We start from the raw sequence: 23872 nt of genomic DNA on the forward strand, positions 1-23872 counted from the left end.
GGACGATGAGGTCAGTGACCCAACCTGGGAAGGTGGAAAGCCGAGCAAGGACAGCAGTACAGAGGGGGAGGGATCTGCAGCACCGCAACAGGCTGGAAGAGGCAGTGGGGTGCCAAAAGGGAGAAGGCGGGCCACTCTAAACAGGCCCGCAACTGTTCCATTGAGCAAGCCCTTGCGGAAATCTCCCTTGCAAAGGGGTAGATGTTCCGCAGTATAGCTTTTTAAAGGAAATGTGCTGACTACAAAAGAATAGTAGTTTGCAACCTATGCCATACGAAAATCAGAAGGAGCGTGAACACTAGCAACCTCACCACCACCAGCATGATCCGCCACATGGCATCCAAGCACCGTAATAAGTGGGACAAACGCCTGGGTCCACAATCTGTGTCCGCGGGTCACACCACTGCCTCCTCTTCCCCTTTGTTACGTGCTGGCCAATGCCCTGTCGAAGGCGCAGGCCCGGATGCCTACCGCCCTGCACCTGGACCTTTGCAAGCTCCATCAGCTACCACATCCACTTCCGTGTCCCAGCGCAGCGTCCAAATGTCCTTACCCCAGGTCTTTGAATGCAAGCGAAAATACCCAGCCACCCACACACAGGCCATAGCACTAAATGTGCAGGTTTCCAAATTACTGGCCCTGGAAAATTTGCCATTTAGGATTGTGGACACTGAGGCCTTCCGCAGCCTGATGTCGGCAGCCGTCCCACGTTGCGCAGTCCCCAGCCGCCACTATTTTTCAAGGTGTGCTGTGCCCGTCTTACACCAACATGTGTCCCGTAACATCACACGTGCCCTGACCAATGCAGTTATTGGGAAGGTCCACTTAACCACGGACACATGGACAAGTGCATTCGGCCATTGATGCTACATTTCCCTGACGGCACACTGGGTGAATGTTGTGGAGGCCGGGAGCGAGTCGTACCCTGGGATGGCTCAGGTGCTACCGACGGCAAGGATTACGGGCCCTACGTGGATCAGGGTTTCCGCCAGCACCTACTTTAGTGGCTCCAACCCCAACATCTCCTCCCCCACCTACTCCTTCACTTCCACCTCCAAATTATCCACGTGCAGCAGCAGTCAGTCATCAGTCGGTAGCTGGAAGCAGTGTAGCACTGCAGTGGGGAAGCGGCAACAGGCCCAGCTGAAGCTGATATGCTTAGGGGACAAACAGCACACTGCCGCAGAGCTGTGGCAGGGGATAAGAGACCAGACTGAGCTGTGGCTCTCGCCACTCAACCTACAACCAGGCATGTTTGTGTCTGATAATGGCTGTAACTTGGTGTCGGCTTTGGAGTTCAGCAAGCTCAGACAAATCTCATGCCTAGCCCACGTGTTCAACCTTGTAGTTCAGCGGTTTCTCAAAACCTACCCCAATTTGCCTGAGCTACTGGTGAAAGTGCGCCGCGTGTGTGCACATTTCCGCAAGTCATTGACAGCTTTAGCCGGTCTGTTTGGTGCGTATTATTGTCAGTCTGTAAAAGTGGTGTAGTAATCGGACAACATCGTTCACAGCAGTGACCTGGGAGTCCAAGATGCATGCAGACATCCTCCCCATGCTGTTCCCGAACCATGTCAGTGGTGTTTCCATCAGTTTCTGAACTTTTACTATGAACCAGGCACCCTCCCCTCTTCAGAGCAGGGGGTGCCTGGTTTAAGGCTCAGGTTCTCCCATTGACTTCCATTATACTCAGGTGCTTGGTAGAGCACCCGAGCATCCCGATGTGTTCGACCCGAGCCCCCGAGCACTATGGTTCTCGATCAACACTATCAATCAGGCATGGTTGTGTCTGATAATGGCTGTAACTTGGTGGTGGCTTTGGAGCTCGGCAAGCTCAGACACATCCCATGCCTTGTTCATGTGTTCAACCTTGTGGTTCAGCGGTTTCTCAAAACCTACACCAAATTTCCTGAGCTACTGGTGTGCACATTTCCGCATGTCATCGACAGCTTCAGCCGGTCTGTCAACACTGCAGCAGCGCTTGAAATTGCCAGCTCACCAGCTGTTGTGCGACATGAGCATGCGCTGGAACTCTACGTTCCACATGTTGGCCAGGCTTTGTAAGCGGCAGAAGGAAGTAGTGGAATACCAGCTGCAACATGGTCACCGCCTTTCCAGTCAGCTTCCACTATTCACAAGCAAGGAGTGGACATGGATGTCTGACCTCTGTGAGGTTTTAAGAAACTTTGAGGAATCAACACAGATGGTGAGCGGCGATAACGCTCGCTGCTCACAATAAAGGATGACGCTTTGCATGTGGAAGAGGTGGAAATGGAGGAAGACATTACACAGGGTGATAGCCAGACCACCCTCAGTTCGTCTTCTCAGCGCAAAATGGGCGATGAAGAGGAGGAGGAGGAGCATGAGACGGTTGCCTCCGCTACAGAGGGTAGTATCCATGGAAGTTTAATTCCATCTGTTCAGCGTGGGTGGGCAGAAGAGGAGGAAGAGGTTGAAAAGATTCATCCTCCTGATGATGACAGCGAAGTCTTGCCTGTTGGTACTCTGGCACACATGGCTGACTTCATGTTAGGCTGCCTTTCCCGGGACCCGAGCGTTATACGCATTTTAGACAACACGGATTACTGGTTGTTCACCCTTCTCGACCCCTGCTACAAAGAGAACTTCTAATCTATCAATCCTCTGGTGGAGAGACGAGCAAAACGGTGCAATACCAGAAGATCCTTGTTGAAAAATTGCTCCAAAAATTTCCATCTGACAACGCTGGCGGCAGAGTCTGTAGTTCCTTGGCTAACCGAGAAGGGGAGACAAGGGGAACACACAGCAGTTCCAACAGAGGCAGGGCAACACTCTCCAAAGCCTGGGACAGTTTCATGACACCCCGCCAGCACCCTCACCCTGATGCGCAGCCTACTGTGACAAGGAGTGAAAAATTTTGGAAGATGGTGAAGGAGTACATAGCAGACCGTGTCAGCGTCCTCAATGATCCCTCAGTTCCTTACAACTACTGGGTGTCCAAGTTGGACACGTGGCACAAACTGGCGCTCTATGCCTTGGAGGTGCTGGCCTGCCCTGCTACCAGCATTTTGTCTGAGCAGGTATTTAGCGCTGCTGGTAGCATTATAACAGATAAGCGTATCCGCCTGTCAACTGAAAATGCTGGCAGGTTGACTCTTATAAAAATGAACAAGGCCTGGATTGACCATGACTTCTCGACTCCACCAGAGAAAATCTGATGAACATAAAGGCACTTTAAATGTATTGTTTATAATGTACTGAATACACTGTATTCTCTCGCACCCCTTCCACCACAAACAAGGTTATATGGTTGAATCTTCCTTTTCTCATTCTCCTTATCAACACATGCTTATTCGTCGCATATTTGCCCTTTGCATATAATTTTTTAGAGGGTCAGCTCACCTGCAGGCCCTCACCTACAATGTTTTACATGGTCAGCTCATCAGCAGGCCCTCGCATATAATTTTTTAGATGTTCAGCTCACCAGCAGGCCTTCACCTACAATCTTTTACAGGATCAGATCACCTGAAGGCCCTTGCATATAATGTTTTAGAGGGTCAGCTCACCTGCAGGCCCTCACCTACAACCTTTTAGAGGGTCAGCTCGCCAGCAGGCCCGCACCTCAAATCTTTTACAGGGTCGGTGTCACAGGGCGCCGGCTTTGCGCTCCTTCCCTTTGGTGCCTCCGGCGCCCTGCAAATCTATGATAACTTCGGAGCAAGGACATGCGCTATGTCCTTGTCTCCAGGGCAACGGGGGCGGGTAGGACCCGGCCGCGCACGCCTCCTTAGCGTGGTCGGCGTCCTCCTCTCCCGTAGTTTCGTCGAAAAGTCTGAGTGCCAAATAGGGCACTCGGCTCTCAGCAGGATGCAGGGGGATGAGTCATGTGACACTGGCCACATCACATGACTCCCTCACTCTCCTATTTAACAGGCAGCCTGCTGGCCACAGGTTGCCTGTTATTAAGGTCCTATTCCTTGTGTACATTCCATTGGCATTTAACTTGATATTTGTATTTTGGCTTGTTACTTGACTTCGTCATTTGCTTGCTCCCTGTGTCCTACTGCTTCTTCTGGTATTGACTCTCTGATTGTACATTGATGCTGATTCTGCTTTTTCCCCTGGTAACGCCTTGACCTCCTTGTTTTGACCTTGTTAGTTCGACCTTTCTTTGTTTGTCTGTTTATTTGTCTCTCCGCATATACGCAGGTTAGGCATCGCTGCCCGATTGCGCTCCGTTGCCTAGGACAGGTAAGTGCAAGTAGGCAGGGACAGCGGAGTGGGTGGAGTCATTTTGCACCTTTCCTATTCCCCTTCTTGTGACAGTCAGCTCACCTGAAGGACCTCGTATATAATGTTTTAGAGGGTCAGCTCACCTGCAAGCCCTCACCTACAACCTTTTAGATGGTCAGCTAACCAGCAGGCCCACACCTAAAATCTTTTACAGGGTCAGCTCACCAGCAGGCCTGCACCTCAAATCTTTTACAGGGTCAGCTCACCTGAAGGCCCTCGCATATAATTTTTTACAGGGTCAGCTCACCAGCAGGACTTCACCTACAATCTTTTACTGGGTCAGCTCACCTGCAGGCCCACACCTAAAATCTTTTACAGGGTTAGATCACCTGCAGGCCCTCGCATAATTATACCTAATAGGTAATTTGCGTGCATGCTGCCTTGCTTGGATGTGGTTTGCCGATTTTTTGAGTAAAAAATGTAGAATATAACGAATATTCAAATTCGCGAATATTCAACAAATATTCTACAAAATATTCGCAAAATATTGCGAATTCGAATATGACCCCTGCCACTCATCACTATCACCAAAGCGGCAGCAGGCCCTCGCCTATAATGTTTTAGATGGTCAGATCAGCAGGCCCTTGCTCCAAATGTTTTTGAAGATCACCCGCAGGCCATCAATCATAATTTTTCAAGGCTGTGTATGATGCCCTCCTTTAAGTGTAACAAAGGGTGTATCGTAGTGCCAGTTCCTTGTAATTTTTGGCAGCCCATTCACTTGCATAGACTTTATGAGTGTAGGAGTCCCACTACATGAACAATTGTACCACAATGTGAATGAGGCCCTCCTTTATGTGATATACAGATTGTATTGGAGTGCCTCTTCCTTGAAATTTTTGGCAACACTTGCACTTTATATACAAGTAAATATACAGGAAAGAATGTTTCCTAACAATTCTTCCTCTAAAATCGATTTAATCTTCGGTTTTGTGCGTATTATTGTCAGTCTGTAAAAGTGGCGTACTACTCGGACAACATCATTCCCAGCAGCGACCTGGGAGTCCAAGATACATCCAGACATCCTCCCCATGCTGTTCCTGAACCATTTTGGTGGTGTTTCCATCAATTTCTGACCTTTTCCTATTAACTAGGCACCTTCCCCTCTTCAGAGCAGGGGTGCCTGGTTTAATGCTCGGGTTCTCCCATTGACTTCCATTATACTCAGGTGCTTGGTAGAGCATTCCGATGTGTTCGGCCCGAGCACCCGAGCACTATGGTGCTAGATCAACACTATAGTAGATCTCCAGTTTCCCAGATTCTTCTTATCCCCTTTTTTAAATGTCAGCAGAACCAAATCCTCTTTTATAGACTCACACAACACACCATTATTCCACATAAATGAATATAACTCAACCAGATCTTCACCCATAATTTCCCATGCTTTCACACATAACTGAATCAGAAAACCATTCTTACCAGGAGTTTTGTTCTTGCTTGCACTCATCACTAGTATTTAGGGAATCAGAGCATCCAGCGCGGAATTCGATCCGAAGTTTAGAAAAACTTCTATTCGCAATGAAGCCTGAATTTCATCGCGCTTAATAGTAACGAATCAGTTTTCCCTAAAATGGGGCTACACATGTTACAAAGTGAAAGTAAGAAGACTGGGAACGTGAGATCACCCATAATGCCATGCAGCCAGCCAATCCACAGGTAGCCAGCCTCTGTGATGCCACAGCTCTATAAAAGTCTCATCCTGCGTGATCTCCTGTGAGCTGAACGTAGGGAGAGATGTAGTAAGCGCTCATGCGCTTGGGACAGTGTTGCTGCAAACTGTTAATAGGACAACTTTGGAGAGGGAGAGTGCAGGGAGACTGCAGGGAGAGTGTATTGCCATGTGCATCACTGTACAGAAGGCATCAATACACTTTCTAATCCATTTAAAATATCACATATCAACTCCCAATTTCCACCTACTTCTTTATATTCACCCCACATTCACTGATATTATTTAGCATCTAGTCCATATCATCTCTTTTCCTGCACACTTAAAAAAAAATCTACTGCACTTTTCATTTTCCTATAGATGTTTAACTTTAGATCTATATGATTTCCTTCCCTTTCTTCACTGATATCTGTCTAATTTCCCCTCATGCTTCATCCATCAAATCACACACTTCCACTCCCAATTCAGAGTTTCCTCAACCACTCAATTCTAGCATTTAATTCAGTTGTTTTTTATATCCCTATTTTGTTTAAAGTTTTACACTCATCTTTCATCCAATCCCACTATTAAAGCACATTCTCAGAATAATTTTTATGTACTTTCCAGGCTGCACACTGACATTTAAACTCATCCATAATCCATTCATTCTCTAACAATTTTATATGTAATTTCCACATGTCAGCCATATAATACACGAACATCCCTCTCAAAAGTTGCTTACATACACACATGATCAGATAAGGTATATCATTCTACTACACACATTATTGTCTTAAAACAACAAGTCAGATCTATAAGTGGCAGGTGGTGGCTTCACAAAATGTAATTTGTCTGCATCTAAAAAAGAAAAATCACTTATTAATCACTTAAAATCACTTTAAATGATGCAATTTCTCATATTCATCCTCTCTCCTTCCGTTACACAATTTAAAATCCCCCACCCACACCGTAATAATCTTTCCTGCCAAAAAAACTAAAGCAACTTATCCAATAAATCAATTCTATCTTGTTTTTTCCTTGTTTCCCAGAAGGTCCAAACGTGTTAATTATCCTAAACCTCTACCCTTTTACTCACACCACATCAATAACACATAGGGAAACTCTCTAACTCATGGGGCCAGATTTATCATTACTCTGACAGCTCACTCCACTTTCACATATGGCTAAAGTCAGTTTTAGCCAAGTCAGATTTATCATCGGCCCTTTAAGACTGTAATAAATGTGGTTTGACGGTAGCAGTTTATCTGTCAGTAAGCAGCTTTACAAAAGTCGCACGTCTTTACGAAAAAGTCGCATGTTCTATTAAAAAGTCTCATAAGATAAGCATGCTCCTCACTGGAGTGAAATTCCTTTTTTTTTGCGACTTTTTTGTGACTTTTTAAATAGTCGCAATAGTAAATCTGTCTAGAGATTCATTTACATAAGAAAACACGCCCACTTTAAAAAAACTGGTGAGCATAGTGCAGAGCAGAAAAAAGTCGCTAATTTTTGCGCAGTTTAAGCGATTGCGCAAAAATTTGCGACTTTTTCACTCCATTATTCTCCATTATTCTGACTTGAGCTAATGATAAATCTGGCCCAAGGTCTCTATTTCCCTACACCATAATTTTTATATTACATGAGCCAGACCATACAAACTGACTAGGGTTGAGCGAACCCTAACTGTAAAGTTTGGGTTCGTACCGAACTTTAGGATTTTTGGACCCCGGACCTGAACCCAAACTTTTCAGTAAAAGTTCGGGTTCGAGTTCGGTGTTCGGCAATTTAACCCCTTCAGGACACAGCCTTATTTGACCTTAAGGACCAGGCCATTTTTTGCAAATCTGACCAGTGTCACTTTATGTGGTGATAACTTTAAAACGCTTTTACTTAGCCAGGCCATTCTGAGACAGTTTTTTCGTCACATATTGTACTTCATGACACTGGTAAAATGGAGTCAAAAAAATTAATTTTTATTTATAAAAAAAATACCAAATTTACCAAAAAATTTTAAAAATTAGCAAATTTCTAACTTTCAATTTCTCTACTTCTACAATACATAGTAATAACTCCAAAAAAAGTTATTAATTTACATACCCCATATGTCTACTTCATGTTTGGATCATTTGGGGAATGCTATTTTATTTTTTGGGGACGTTACAAGGCTTAGAAGTTTAGAAGCAAATCTTGAAAATTTTCTGAAATGTTCAAAAACCAATTTTTTTAGGGACCAGTTCAGGTTTGAAGTCACTTTGTGAGGCTTACATAATAGAAACCACCCAAAAATGACCCCATTTTAGAAACTAAACCCCTCAAGGTATTCAAAACTGATTATACAAACATTGTTAACCCTTTAGGTGCTCCACAAGAGTTATTGGCAAATGGGGATGACATTTTCGAATTACATTTTTTTGCCAATTTTTCCATTTTAACTAATTTTTTCCACTAACAAAGCAAGGGTTAACAGCCAAACAAGACTGTATATTTATTGCCCTGACTCTGCCGTTTACAGAAATACCCCATATGTGGTCGTACACTACTGTATGGCCACACAGTAGGGCGTAGAGGGAAAGGAGCGCCGTGTGGGTTTTGGCAGGCTGATATTTATGGACCGGTTTATTTACACCGTGTCCTATTTCAAGACCCCCGATGCACCCCTACAGTAGAAACTCCCTAAAAGTGACCCCCTCTTAGAAACTACACCCCTCAAGGTATTCAAAACTGATTTTACAAGCATTATTAACCCTTTAGGTGCTTTACAAGAGTTATTGGCAAATGGGGATGAAATTTCAGAATTTAATTTTTTTGCCAATTTTTCCATTTTAACCCATTTTTTCCACTAACAAATCAAGGGTTAACAGTCAAACAAGACTGTATCTTTATTGCCCTGACTCTGCCGTTTACAGAAATACCCCATATGTGGTCGTACACTACTGTATGGCCACACAGTAGGGCGTAGAGGGAAAGGTGCGTCATATGGTTTTTGGAAGGCAGATTTTGCTGGACTGGTTTATTTACACCATGTCCCATTTGAAGCCCCCCTGATGCACCCCTAGAGTAGAAACTCCATAAAAGTGACCCCATCTAAGAAACTACACCCCTCAAGGTATTCAAAACTGATTTTACAAACTTTGTTAACCCTTTAGGTGTTGCACAAGAGTTATTGGCAAATGGGGATGAAATTTGAGAATTTAATTTTTTTGCCAATTTTTCCATTTTAACTCATTTTTTCCCACTAACAAATCAAGGGTTAACAGTCAAACAAGACTGTATCTTTATTGCCCTGACTCTGCAGTTTATAGAAACACCCCATATGTGGTTGTACACTACTGTACGGCCACACGGCAGGGTGTAGAGGGAAAGGAGCGCCATGTGGGTTTTGGAAGGCTGATTTTTATGGACCTGTTTATTTACACCGTGTCCTATTTCAAGACCCCCTGATGCACCCCTACAGTAGAAACTCCCTAAAAGTGACCCCATCTAAGAAACTACACCCCTCAAGGTATTCAAAACTGATCTCACAAACTATGTTAACCCTTTAGGTGCTCCACAAGAGTTATTGGCAAATGGGGATGAAATTTCAGAATTTCATTTCTTTGCCAATTTTTTCATTTTAACCCATTTTTTCCACTAACAAATCAAGGGTTAACAGTCAAACAAGACTGTATCTTTATTGCCCTGACTCTTCCGTTTACAGAACCTCCCATATGTGGTCGTACACTACTGTACAGCCACACGGCGGGGTGTAGAGGGAAAGAAGCGCCGTGTGGGTTTTGGGGGGCTGATTTTTATGGACCGGTTTATTTACACCGTGTCCTATTTCAAGACCCCCTGATGCACCCCTACAGTAGAAACTCCCTAAAAGTGACCCCATTATGGAAACTACGGGATAAGTTGGCGTTTTTTTGGGAACTATTTTTAGGGTACATATGTTTTTTGGTTGCTCTATATTACATTTTTGTGAGGTAAGGTTACCAAAAATTTAAATTCAGAAATTTCATCTCCATTTGCCATAAACTGTTAAGGAACACCTAAAGGGTTAATAAAGTTTGTAAGATCAGTTTTGAATACCTTTAGGGGTGTAGTTTATCAGATGGGGTCACTTTTAGGGAGTTTCTTCTCTAGGGGGCATCAGGGGGCTTCTAAAGGGACATGGTGTCAATAAAAAAGGCAATCAAAATCTGCCTTCCAGAAACCATGTTGGTCCTTTCCTTTTACGCCTCCCTTTTACTGATACAGCAGTTTACGACCACAAATGTGGCGTTTCTGTAAACTGCAGTATCAGGGTAATAAATATTAAGGTTTTTTTGGCTGTTAACCCTTGTTTTTTACCGGAAACGACGGATTGAAATGGAAAAGTGCCCAAAATAGCTGTTTTGGCACCATTTAAAAAATTTTTTTGGACCGTGTTAATCTGGGAGGTTGGGTCATGGGGTATTTTTACAGAGGAGATTATTACGGACGTGGCGATACCTAATAAGTCGAATTTTTTACAATTATTTAGGTTATAGACTATATTATCTTTTTGGATACAAAAAAAGAAATGTTTTGTATCTCTATAGTTTAAGAGTAATTTTTTTTGAGTTTTTTTAGCCGATTGTATTAGGTAGGGGCTCATTTTTTGCGAGATGAGGGGGCGGTTTTATTGGCACTATTTTGGGGGCTATATGACTTTTTGATCGCTTGCTATTACACTTTTTCTTATGTAAGGTGGCAAAAAAATTCTTTTTTTGCACCTTTTTTTTGTATTTTTTTGACCGTGTTAATCTGGGGGGTTGGGTCATGGGGTATTTTTACAGAGGAGATTATTACGGACGCGGCAATACCTAATAAGTCAATTTTTTTACAATTATTTAGGTTTTAGACTATATTACCTTTTTGGATACAAAAAAAATAATTTTTTTGTATCCCTATAGTCTAAGAGTCATTTTTTTTCGTTTTTTAGCCGATTGTATTAGGTAGGTACTCATTTTTTGCGGGATGAGGGGACGGTTTTATTGGTACTATTTTGGGGGCTATATGACTTTTTGATCGCTTGCTATTACACTTTTTGTTATGTAAGGTGACAAAAAAATCTTTTTTTGCACCTTTTTTTTTTTTTTTTTGACCGTGTTAATCTGGGGGGTTGGGTCATGGGGTATTTTTACAGAGGAGATTATTATGGACGCGGCGATACCTAATAAGTCTATTTTTTTACAATTATTTAGGTTTTAGACTATATTATCTTTTTGGATAACCCTTATCTAGCAGTGGGTGCATAAGGTCCCACACAAGTTTCCCACTAACACCCAGAGTGGGGGGAAATTTTGGGGGTTGAATACGGGAATCTCGCCCCTCGTACACACAAAACTTGTAAGTGTACCCTGAGGTACTCTCACAAAGTTTGTACAGCTTCACTCCATACCTCGCCAGCTTTGAGGGAACATACTGGCGGAAAATGAGTCTCCCCTTGAACGCAATGAGAGACTCATCAACCGCGACCTCCCTTCCAGGTACATAGGCCTCCATGAATTTGGCCCTGAAGTGATCGATGACCGGCCTGATTTTGTACAGGCAGTCATAGGCAAGATCACCTTGGAGGGGACATGCTGCATTATCTGCATAATGCAGGCATTTCCGGATGGCCTCAAATCGGGAACGTGTCATGGCCATACTGTAGAGTGGGGTCTGGTAGAGGATGTCCCCACTCCTGTACAGCCTCACACTGGGCTTTTTCACTAGGCCCATATACAGCACGAGGCCCCAAAATGTCCTTATCTCGGCTGCACTGACCGGGGTCCAGCCACTGGGCCTAGCCAAAAATGAGCCCGGGTGTTGAGCGACCAACTGTTGGGTGTACAGGTTCGTCTGCTCCACCATCAGATTTACCAGTTCCTCACTGAAATAAAGACTGAAAAAGTCGTATTCAGTGAAGCCCACTGTAAATCTGGATTCCTGATTCACCAACAAAATCAGGAATTGTGGGCTCAAAGTTCTCTGGGGTACACCAGACAAGTCCACCTGCAGGGGGCTCAGGTGGACTGACCTGGTGGGCCGGAAAACTAGTACGAGCCCCAGAGCTGCTCGTACTAGGCTGAGCCACAGGGTCCCTAGCATGGGGGTCCCCTTGATCTGCCTGGCAGTTTCTCTGCCGCTTTGGGGGCTCATCATCTCTTGATGATGAGGAGGATAAGGGTGACAACAGGAACGTGGGATCATCCTCATCCTCACTGGGGCTCTCGGACTCGGCGGCAAGGAGGGCGTATGCCTCCTCGGCCGAGAATGTCCGGCGGGCCATAGGGGAGTGTGTGTCTGCGTATGTGTGTGCGTGCGTGTAAATCTTTATTAGGTGTGCGTGTGTGTGGGGCACGGGTGTTCACGCACTTACCCTATAGCTATAAAAAAAAAAAAAAGATCCCCAACTAAAAAAAGTGTAAAAAAGAAAAAAAATATACAAATGCGCTGTGGGGCCGGGTGGGAGATGCGCTAACAGTGGCCAGACGCAAAGAGTGCCGGCCAGAGATAGCGCATGCAACGAAAAAAAAAAAACTTGCACCCCCAAAAAGTGTGTGTGTGGGGGGGGGGGAAGCTGCAGCACCCCTGGGGGGGGGGGGGTCTAGAGTCACACAGCTAACTGCTGTGGACCCCAGAGACCCGATTTTTTTTTACCTAATCTAACCCTAAATTTGCCCTAACTACCGCTGCCTACACCTCTCACTACCTGCCTGCCCCTGCCTGTCCCTGCCTGTCTCTGCCTCCTAAGGTGCCTGATGGCACCAAAAACTCACAAGTCGGTGGGCAGTGCAATCTCCTGCTGCTCTCTCCGCTCGACGAACCGGAATGAGGGAGGAGAGCAGTGGGGGAGATTCAAACTTGCCGCTCTCCGCCCACATGCCGCATGGGGACCAATGGCAGGTGATCCTGAGAGGTGGCGTGATCGCCACCTCACAGGATCGCAGGACGGTGATTGGTGGTGTATGATCACACCACCGATCACCGACCTGGCAGGCATTTGGTTCCGATCACCGCAGGCAGCGCTGCGGTGATCAGAAATTCTCAGGACGTACCAGTACGCCCTGTGTCCTTAAGTACCAGGACATCAGGGCGTACCAGTACGCCCTGTGTCCTGAAGAGGTTAATGGTGCTTTTTGAAAGGCTGCAGGGCAGCCAATCAACAAGCGTTTAACTCTTGTGCCCTTAGAAGCCATCACAGCCATGCCTACTAATGGCATTGCTGTGATTGGCCAGTGCAGCATGTGACCCAGCCTCTATATAAGCTGGAGTCACGTAGCGCTGCACGTCACTCTGCTCTTACTAGTGTAGGGATAGGATGCTTCTGTTGTGAAGAAGAGAATAGGAAAGAATCTGTTATCAGAAGTGCTTGTTAACTCTTTAATCTACAGCGATTTTGTTTTGTGGGTGCAGTGCACCATTTTTTTACCCTGCCCTGAGCACAGTGACACAGAAATATAACTATTATCCGTCTGTTAGTTAGGTGGGCGTCGGCGGCCATTTTGTGCAAGTTCAGTGCACAAGCACAGCATATGTGCATTTGTAAGGCTTAGTTCACATCAGCGTTCAGCCTTTCCGTTCCCCTGCTCCGTTATAGGAGCAGGAGAACGGAAAGGACGGATTCGGCACATAACTGAGCCGAGCGGAGCCTACGGACCCCATAGACTATAATGGGGTCCCTTAGGTTTCCGCTCAGAAGATGATTTTGGAGCGGAGACAAAAGTTGTGCCTGCAGGACTTTTGTCTCCGCTCCAAAATCATCTTCTGAGCGGAAACCTAACGGACTCCATTATAGTCTATGGGGTCTGTAGGCTCCGTTCGGCTCAGTTATGCACCGAATCCGTCCTTTCCATTCTCCTGCTCCTATAACGGAGCAGGAGAACGGAAAGGCTGAACGCTGATGTGAACAAGGCCTTACAGTCAAATACAAGCTTTAAACACTGCAGTTATATTCAGGGTTTAAAAAAACACAATTTTTTTGCTAAATAATACATTTTGGGTTCTTTGCTCAATTTGTGACAGTCAAATACAAGCTGTAAATACTGCAGTTATATTCTGGGTTTAAAAAAACACCCATTTTTGCAAGACCCTACATTTGGGGCCTTTGCTTCATTTCTGAAAGTCCAATACAAGCCTTAAATACTGCAGTTATATTCTGGGATTAAAAAAACACCCATTTTGTGCAAGACCCTACATTTGGGGCCTTTGCTGCATTTGTCACAGTCAAATACAAGCTTTAAATACTGCAATTATATCATGTTATTAAAAAACACCCATTTTGTGCAAGACACTACATTTGGGGTCTTTCCTGCATTTGTGACAGTCAAATACAAGCTTTAAAGGGCTTCTGTCACCTCACTAAAGTCTCTTTTTTTTTTTTTTGGCTACTTATAATCTCTATACTGCGATATATCAATACATAATGTTATTAATCATTTTGGTTCAGTAGTTAATTCAAAAAACGGACTTTTATCATATGCAAATTACCTGTCTACCAGCAAGTAGGGCGGCTACTTGCTGGTAGCAGCCGCATCCTCCTTTCATAAAGACGCCCCCTCCTCATGTTGATTGACAGGGCCAGCGAACGCGCTCTTTCTCTGGCTGGCCCTGTCTGCATTCAAAATCTGGCGCCTGCGCCGTACCTGTCTTCAGTCGCACAGGCGCCCTGAGGGGAGGGCGCTCGCTCGGCCGCTCCTTCCTCAGTGCGCCTGCACCGGGTGTAGATGTGACGTCATCGGCGCAGGCGCATTGAGGATGGAGTGGCTGAGCGAGCGTACTCCTCTCAGTGCGCCTGCACCGACTGAAGACAGGTACGGCGCAGGCGCCAGATTTTTAATGCAGACAGGGCCAGCCAGAGAAAGAGCGCGTTCGCTGGCCCTGTCAATCAACATGAGGAGGGGGCGTCTTTATGAAAGGAGGATGCGGCTGCTACCAGCAAGCAGTGGCGTCTCTAGCTTTCAAATTTTGGGGGGGCACACTGGGGGCCAAGACAAAAGTAGGGGGGGGCAGCTATAACAACGATACATTTACACAAGTATGCTTAGAAATGCTGAAATACTTTACCCAATACCTAAAACCGCAACAGGGAAGAAAAGTCCAGCTGTCTGTGGATGACGCTTTTATAGAGAGGGGGATCTGTGGATGACACTGCTATGGGGGGGATCTGTGGATGCCACATACCATATATAGCATCTTATGCTATATGTGTCATCCACAGATCCACCCCATGACAGTGTCATCCCCATTTCCCCCTCCATAACAGTGTCATCCACAGATCTCCTTCCCCGCCTCTCACAGGAGTGTACATATATAAAATAAACATATTTCACATGAACACTTACAATTACTTGGCTTGGCCCTTGGGGATCTCGGACGCCACTTCAACACTTTGGCCGGGGGCTCGGCGGAGCTGATGTTGTGTTTTATCCTAATGTGAAAGATTTCATAATAAGGATTTGGAGAAGGGGCAGAGGGATAGCAGAGCAGGGAGAGGCTGGTGCTGCTACTAGGGGGTCATACCATGGGGCAGTAATAAAGCCCACCATAATGCCCCCCCCAGTAGAAATAATTCTCCTTTTAATGTGCAAAACATACCCCCTTATGCCCGCAGTTGAGCTAATGTCCCCCATAATGTGCCAGTATAAAATACCCCTATATAGTGCACCAGTAAATGCCTCCATAGTGCTCCTCTCCCCCCTTCCTGCTAGTGCCCCGCATAATGTACCAGTATAAAATGTCCCATATATCGTGCCCCAGTAGATGCCCTCAGTGTCCCCCATAATTTGCAAGTATAAAATACCCCTTCTTAGTGCCCCCCGTAGATGACTCCATAGTACTCCTCTCTCCCCTTCTCCATAGTACCCACCATAATGTGTCCCAGTATAAAATGCTACTGTACAGAGCCCCCCATATAAAAAAACCCTTCTTTGTGGCCTCAGTAGATGCCCCTATAGTGCCCACCAATAATGTGCCAGTAATAAGTGCCCTCAATAACGTGCCAGTAACAAGAGCCCCCCAATGTGCCAGTAATAAGCCCCCATCACGTGCCAGTAACAAGAGCCCCCATCACGTGCCAGTAATAAGCCCCCCATCACGTGCCAGTAATAAGCCCCCCATCACGTGCCAGTATTAAGCCCCCCCATGTTCCAGTATTAAGTCCCCCATCATCATGTGCCAGTATTAAGTCCCCCCATCATCATGTGCCAGTATTAAGTCCCCCCATCATGTGCCAGTATTAAGTCCCCCCATCATGTGCCAGTATTAAGTCCCCCCCATCATCATGTGCCAGTATTGTAATAAGCCCCCCCAATGTGCCAGTAACACTATTGTAAAAAAAAAAACCACTTATACTTACCTAAGTGTCAGCGATGCGATGCAGCCTCTTCCTGTGTCCCACGCTGTAATGTAAGGCTCAGGCGGCACGATGACGTCATTGCGCCGACCTCTGATAGGCTGCCGGCCTAGTGCCTGCAGCCAGGGGCGTACATAAAAATCACTGGGCCCCATAGCAGGAATCTAAATTGGGCCCCCATTCCCCTTTTATAGCCCCTCCCTTTGTTCCATGAACTATTCTTGCTGCTGCGTTTTATAATTTATGCCATCAGGGCCGGATCTGGATTACAAAACAGCCCTGGCACACAAAAGAGCTATAATAGATGCAGATGTATATTATATACAGCAGTGTACAGTTATGTGAGGTACGCTGTATAATATATGCAGTGTGTACAGGTATATAGTATATTCCCTAGTGTTCTGATATGTGAGGTACAGGGTATAATAGACGCAGTGTGTACAGGTATATAGTATATACAGCAGTGTACTGATATGTGAGGTATGAGGTATAATATATGCAGTGTGTACAGGTATATAGTATATACAGCAGTGTACTGATATGTGAGGTACGAGGTATAATAGATGCAGTGTGTACAGATGTATAGTATATACAGCAGTGTACTGATATGTGAGGTACGGGGTATAATATATGCAGTGTGTACAGGTATATAGTAAATACAGCAGTGTATTGACACCTCGTACCTCAGATATCAGTACACCGCTGTATATACTATATATCTGTACACACTGCATCTATTATACCTCGTACCTCACATATATAGTATATACAGAAGTGTACTGATATCTGTACACACAGCATCTATTATACCTTGTACCTCACATATCAGTGCACTGCGGTATATACTATATATCTGTACATATTGCATGTATAATACTGTGTAATATATGCAGTGTGTGTGCATGTATGTGTGTGTATCTCTATATATCTATATATATATATTACACACAGAGCAGTGTATTGATGTGACACATACAAGGTATAATTCTGTAGATGCAGTGTTTATAGAAATATGTGGTCAGTTATACATTATGGTCACTGTGTGAGGTACATGAGGTAGAGGTCACTGTAACTGTCTGAAGTATTATACATGAGTGAGCAATGAGTAAAAACAGGGCATGAAGGGGGCGTAAATGATAAGAAGTGGAGGACCTCCTCTTACCTCTCCATTCCAGTCTGTATGGATCAATGCAGAGCTGCTGGTGAACTTCTAATACTTGCTGTTAGGGGTTGAAGGACCTGTGATGATGTCATCACAGGTCCTGGCAGATATACCTTTGAAACCTAGGAACTACACCATTTTTGGTGCAGTTCCTTTGCTAGATTCTGCAGGACCTGTGATGTTGAAGATGATGTCATCACAGGTCCTGGCAGATGCACTGTTCTAACCTGGGAACTACACTTTACACTGTGCAGTTCCCTTACAGGACCTGTGATGACATCATCAAAGGTCCTTTAGCTTTAGAACGATAAACAGGAGCAATTAGGAGGCGGGGCCTCTCCTCCACTTCGGGGCCTGCCTGCAGCCTATCAGAGGAAGGGGAAGGGACACGCCTCTCCCTCCCCTGCACCTCCGCTGGCACAGGCAGGCAGTTTACAATGGAGATGAGCGCAATGGAAGCGCTCATCTCCCTGTGCCCGGCGGCGGCGGCTCACTGGGGTGGGGGGTGGGGGTCATTTTAGTTGGGGGGGCACATGGGGGGGCACAGCATGATGTAGGGGGGGCCGTGGCCCCCCCTGCCCCCCCCCCCCCTGGCGACGCCACTGCGCAAGTAGCCGCCCTACTTGCTGGTAGACAGGTAATTTGCAAATTATAAAAGTACGTTTTATTTATTATCTACTGAACCAAAATGATTAATAACATTATGTATTGATATATCGCAGTATAGGGATTATAAGTAGCCAAAAAAAAGAAGAAGAAGACTTTAGTGGGGTGACAGAAGCCCTTTAAATACTGCAATTATAAGACCCTACATCTGGGGCCTTTCCTGCATTTGTGGCAGTCAAATATAAGCTTTAAATACTGCTATTATATTCTGGGTTTAAAAAAACACCCATTTTGTGCAAGACCCTACATCTGGGGTCTTTCCTGCATTTGTGACAGTCAAATACAAGCGTTAGATACTGCTGTTATATTCTCGTTTTAAAAAAAATAAAAAACATTTTGGGAAATACACTACATTTGGGGCCTTTGCTGCATTTGTCACAGTCAAATCCAACCAGTCAATACTGCAGTTACAGTGTTGGTTGACAAATTAAATTTTTTTGCTACGTGAAGTAATTGTATAAAATTTGCCTGTCACACAGTTATGTGACCTCAGGAAATGTTTCCTCTTTATAACACCGGCACTGCCTTACTCTCAGTGAACTTAATTGTTGAATATTGGCGGTTATATTGTCGCCTGACATAGACCATCTGTTTGGTTTGGTGGGTGAACGCAAAGAATGAGGAGAGCGTCAAATAAGGGACGTGGTGCTGCTGGTGGAGCTCCTGTTGCAGGGAGAGGACGTGGTCGATCTGTGCCAGCTACACGCACAAGTGAAACACCTTCAGCGTTATTTGGTAGGGCCGTATGCGGCTCTTTGAATGGTGAGGCCAGAACAAGTACAGACTATAGTAGATTGGGTGGCTGACAGGGCCTCCAGTTTCTTCACATTGTCTCCCACCCATTTCCCTGCTGAAAGATCAGAGTTGGCACCTACAGCCCATGGCCACCTGTCTTTCAACTCACCACCTTGCAAATCAGGCAAGCAGTCTGAGCCCCAAGTCATGCAGCAGTGTGTTATGCTTTTTGATGACTCTGATGGCAGGGTTTCTGTGGACCATCCACATAGCCCTGCACCAGAAGTGGAAGAGATTGAGTGCACCGATGCCCAACCACTTATGTTTCAGGATGAGGACATGGGAAGACCACCGCAGCACATCTCTAATGATGACAAAACACAGGTGCCAACTGCTGCGGCTTTCTGCAGTTTGCAGACCGACAACGAGGGCAGGGGTAAAGAGTGGGTGGAAGATGATGTGGAGGATGATGAGGTACTAGACCCCACATGGAATCAAGGTCATGCGAGGGACCTGTCTAGTTCGGAGGAAGAGGCGGTGGTCACACAGAGGCACCAGCACAGCAAAAGAGGGAACAGGGTGCAAATGCGTCTGTTACAGTCTTGGGTGATGATGGAGTATAAGTAACTCCATTTTGTCTTACTCAGCCATGTGTATTACATTTGGTTAGTGTACTACAAAATACCCCTTCCCCCTATGAATGTGAGACACTTCCTTAAACTGTTTCATGGAATCCATACAGTTTGAAAGTATGAACAGTTCAAGCCATATAAGGTCATCTCGCTCAACTGTATGCTAGCTTATGTGTATATACCTGATTGGTCAAATGCTGTTACTATGAGTCAGCTATTATGTTAATGCAGAAGCTTATGTGTGACCATACCATAGGTCAAATACTAATGCTAACATATGATTGGATGTAAAGGAAGCTCAACCCCCTCTATTAAAACTGTTTGCCAGCTGTGAATAAACCAGAATGGGTTAGAACTACACACTCTTCAGTGTTATCTTATTCATTCTCCCGGTACCGGTTAGGGTTAATTCAAGCTGATCACCGAAATCTGAAGACAGGGACAAGTTAGGTAAAAGAGAGTAAATTCTCCTAACAGATCTGGGGTCTCAGTCCGGGATTGGGAGGGTCCTCTTCAGGTCTACAGTGAAAGACATAAATTTTTGTCCAACTCTTGGACCTGGAGCACTGACCAAAATCTCATCCAAGTAAGTCGAACCATCTATTTATGATTTCGGTGAATTGCGGTGTCTGGGTACACGCAGAAGCTATAGATAGCTTTAAAAAGTTGTTGATTATAAGAAGCTCCAGGAACTCATATCAGTATAGTGCACTAAGGATTTCTGTTTAGGAAACAGAAGGTTACAAGCTTGGATTAACTCTTATATATATATATATATATATATATATATATATATATATATATAGTATAAGTATTTTAGAAGTAATAAGATTATCTGTTTGTGTGAGATACTGATCGGTTGGTAAGTGTACGGTCATATCCCACTGTTATTATCAAATTGATGTATTTTGGGTTAACTACTGTTAATGTGTAAAATTGTTTGTGTTGTGGAGGACTGCAAGACGCCCCAGTTTTTCGGCTAAGAGCGATCTGTTGACCCGGAAAATTTGAACGCAAGTGGCAGTCCGAAACAACAATAGTCGATAGGGGTCCAAAGAGTATAGAGAGACATTAAGATACGAATCAGCTGATCAGTTGACAGGTCTTGTCGGCGCTATTTCAGTGCAGTACAGCCAGTCCTGACAGTGATTGTCTCACTTATTCTTTGAACTATAAATACTAACATGGGAGGACAAGGGTCTAAAACCAAATTCCCTAAACCAGAACCAGGAGAGACTTGCAAAATCTATGTAGCCCGTGTTAGTCCAACAAACTATTACCTGATCAACCCGTGGGTAGATAATCTAGCAGGCTGGACCGAGGTAATGGATGCTGCAGATCCATTCCCCAGGGACGGTGATAATAGTATTTATCATATGGATATGGTCAAAGGACTATGTCTAGGTGATAAAACAGCCTGGCCGAATTTCGATGCGGATCCTTCCTGGGACATGGATTACATGTCCAGGAGTGCAGAACAATGGCTGGAAATAGCCCCCCACTGGTATGATGCAGGTAATAGCAAGAAGAATAAGAATCTAAAAAGTCCCAAAAATGATAGGTCTCTACATGAAATAGAACAGGAGGTAGGTACAAAGAAGAGAAGTCAGAAATCCCCTCCACCTTATAATAAATCCACCCCCACGGCACCGCTGTATCCAGTTCTGACTCAGATTGAGGAAGATGCTGTAACAGCGGTTATACCATTAAAACTAGAAGAAAAATACCGACCCCCCATGCCAACATTTGGAAACATAATGGAGCGCGGTCTAAATATTGGCACACCGCATACTAGTTATACTACACGCAGTACAAGTAGAATGAAAGATGAAACAGAAAAGGAAGAATCAAAAGAGGAAGTCCAAGTAATCGCTCCCTTTCTGACAGTAGGACAGCACCTAGTAAAAAAGCCCATAGAAATAGAGGATCTCAACAAAATTATAAAGTATTGTCCCAAACCTTCCATAGCCCCACTGGGGACTATTACATACCTAAAAAAGGCCTGTAGAGGGCGCAACTACACACAGGAAGATTTTAGGCTTATCCTGGATGGTATTATAGGAACACACACAACCTGGAATTGGGACAAGGTTAGCTCCATATCTACTATTACACAACGCAGTGATGCTCTAGATTATGTATGTAATACAGAAGTGGGTCAGAAAAGGATATGGGCGGAGATTGAGGAACATATGAATGAGGTATTCAAACAAAAATCTTCATTGCCCGTAGCAGTAGCCTGCAAACAGAAATCTGCTGAGTCGGTCACTGAATTTTGGAAGCGATTTATTGATTGCTGGAAGACCGAGGCGGGGCTACCTGTGCGTGACAATGACAGTTTGATTATCTCCACATTTGTAAACAATCTATCAGATAAATTGATCTTAACTGTAAAACAAAATGTGTCCTCTTGGACTTCAGATACAATTGATGAGTTTGAGAAACATCTCTTTGAAAAGGAAGCAGCTGGATGCTTTGAGATTAGGAAAGCAACTTCCCCCACACACGCATATGCTAGCAGAGGGAGGGGGAGGGGGAGGAGGGGCAGAAATAATAGAACCTACAATGAAAGACAGGACTCATTGCCAAATAATTGTTGTTATAACTGTGGAAAAGAAGGACATTGGGCACGTCAATGCCGTGCGCCAAGACGGGATGGGAAAATTCAAGATTACAGCACACAGAAACCTGACACTCAGTCACAAAATAATCAACCAAGTCAGATAAACCACAGACAAGGTCCACAGAGTCAGCCCAGATTCCCATTAGATTGGCATCAGCAAAACTCATACTGAAGATGCCCAGAGGGACAAAGCCCCGCTTTCACGCAGGTCACCACACATTGGAAGGACACACCAGTAATTCTACTTAGAGTAGGAGGAAGAAAAGTGGGATTTTTAATAGATAGTGGAGCTACTTCTAGTGTGTTAAACAATTCAATGTACAAAGGGCCTTTAAGGAAGTGTGCGCCCTCTATGGGAATAAATGGGGTACTGACGAGGACATACAGAACAGATTCCTTACCAGTAGAAACCATTGATAGGGAACACATTACAGATCATGCTTTTAGCATCATACCTGAATGTCCTGTGAGCCTTCTGGGAAGAGACTTATTCATTAAGTTAGAGTTACAAATTACTGTTGAGAACAATGGCATCAGTGTATACTCTGATGCTTTGCCCATAATAACCCCCACACCTCTGATCTTTACAAACTTACAAGATCACTCAGAATTAGAGGAAATAGACCCATCATTATGGGCAAGAGGGGACTATGATACAGGATTCATTGACTGCACACCATACAAAGCAACCATCAAAGAGGGCAGTACACCTGTATATCAGAAACAATACCCACTGTCAAAAGAGAAATTTGATGGGCTTAGGCCAATGATTAAGGAATTCCTACAAAAGGGAATCCTGGAAGAGGTGATTTCACCCTACAGCACGCCCGTGAATCCAGTGACAAAGGCAGATGGTACTACCCGCTTTGTGCAGGATTTAAGGGCAATAAATAACATCATTGTGCCTATTGCTCCTATTGTCCCAGATGTCACTTCACTTCTTTCTGCAATTCCTGCAGACACTGTCTATTTCAGTGTGATAGATCTGAAGAATGCTTTCTTCTCTATCCCAGTTGATAAGGCAACCAGACTACTTTTTGCTTTTTCCTTTGATGGACGACAACTGACCTGGTGCAGAATGCCTCAGGGATTTGCTGATTCACCTGTAGTGTACAGCATAGTCCTCCAAGCCACGTTAAAATCCTGGTACCCCCCCCAAGGCTCTGTGTTGCTGCAATATGTTGATGATTTGTTACTGTGTAGCATGTCAGCGGAGGCCAGCATTCAGGATGGTTTATCACTGTTACAATGGTTGTCAGGATGTGGTCACAAAGTGACACTTAAGAAAATGCAATGGTGTAAAATGCAGGTTGAATACTTGGGCTTTGTCCTCACAAAAGGTGAAAGGAGAATCAGCGCAGAAAGAGTCCAGTCTATTGCGGGTTTGGTCGCCCCGCACACCAGGAAAGAAATGTTATCTTTCCTTGGTATGATAAACTACTGTAGACAATGGATTCCTGATTGCTCCTATTATGACAATGTTTTGAGGCAAGCCACTCTGGATGGAAATCCAGATCTGATTAAATGGTCTTCTGAAATGTACAATGCATTTGATTGTCTGAAATGTTCACTCATGTCGAGTCCAGGGCTGGGCCTCCCTGACTATAATATGCCCTTCCACATGTTTGCACGCCAAAATTGTAAAACCATGGCGGGGGTACTGACACAAGAACACGGAGGCAAGTTGCGTCCTTGTGCGTTTTTCTCAAAGGTTATGCCCACCTCTGTCCAGGGGATGCCGGCATGTCTGCGTTCCCTTGCAGCCTGTGCAATGATGGTAGAATTAGCAACT

This window comes from Bufo bufo, chromosome 1, assembly GCF_905171765.1.
Source record: "Bufo bufo chromosome 1, aBufBuf1.1, whole genome shotgun sequence".
In the NCBI taxonomy this organism is placed as follows: domain Eukaryota; kingdom Metazoa; phylum Chordata; class Amphibia; order Anura; family Bufonidae; genus Bufo; species Bufo bufo.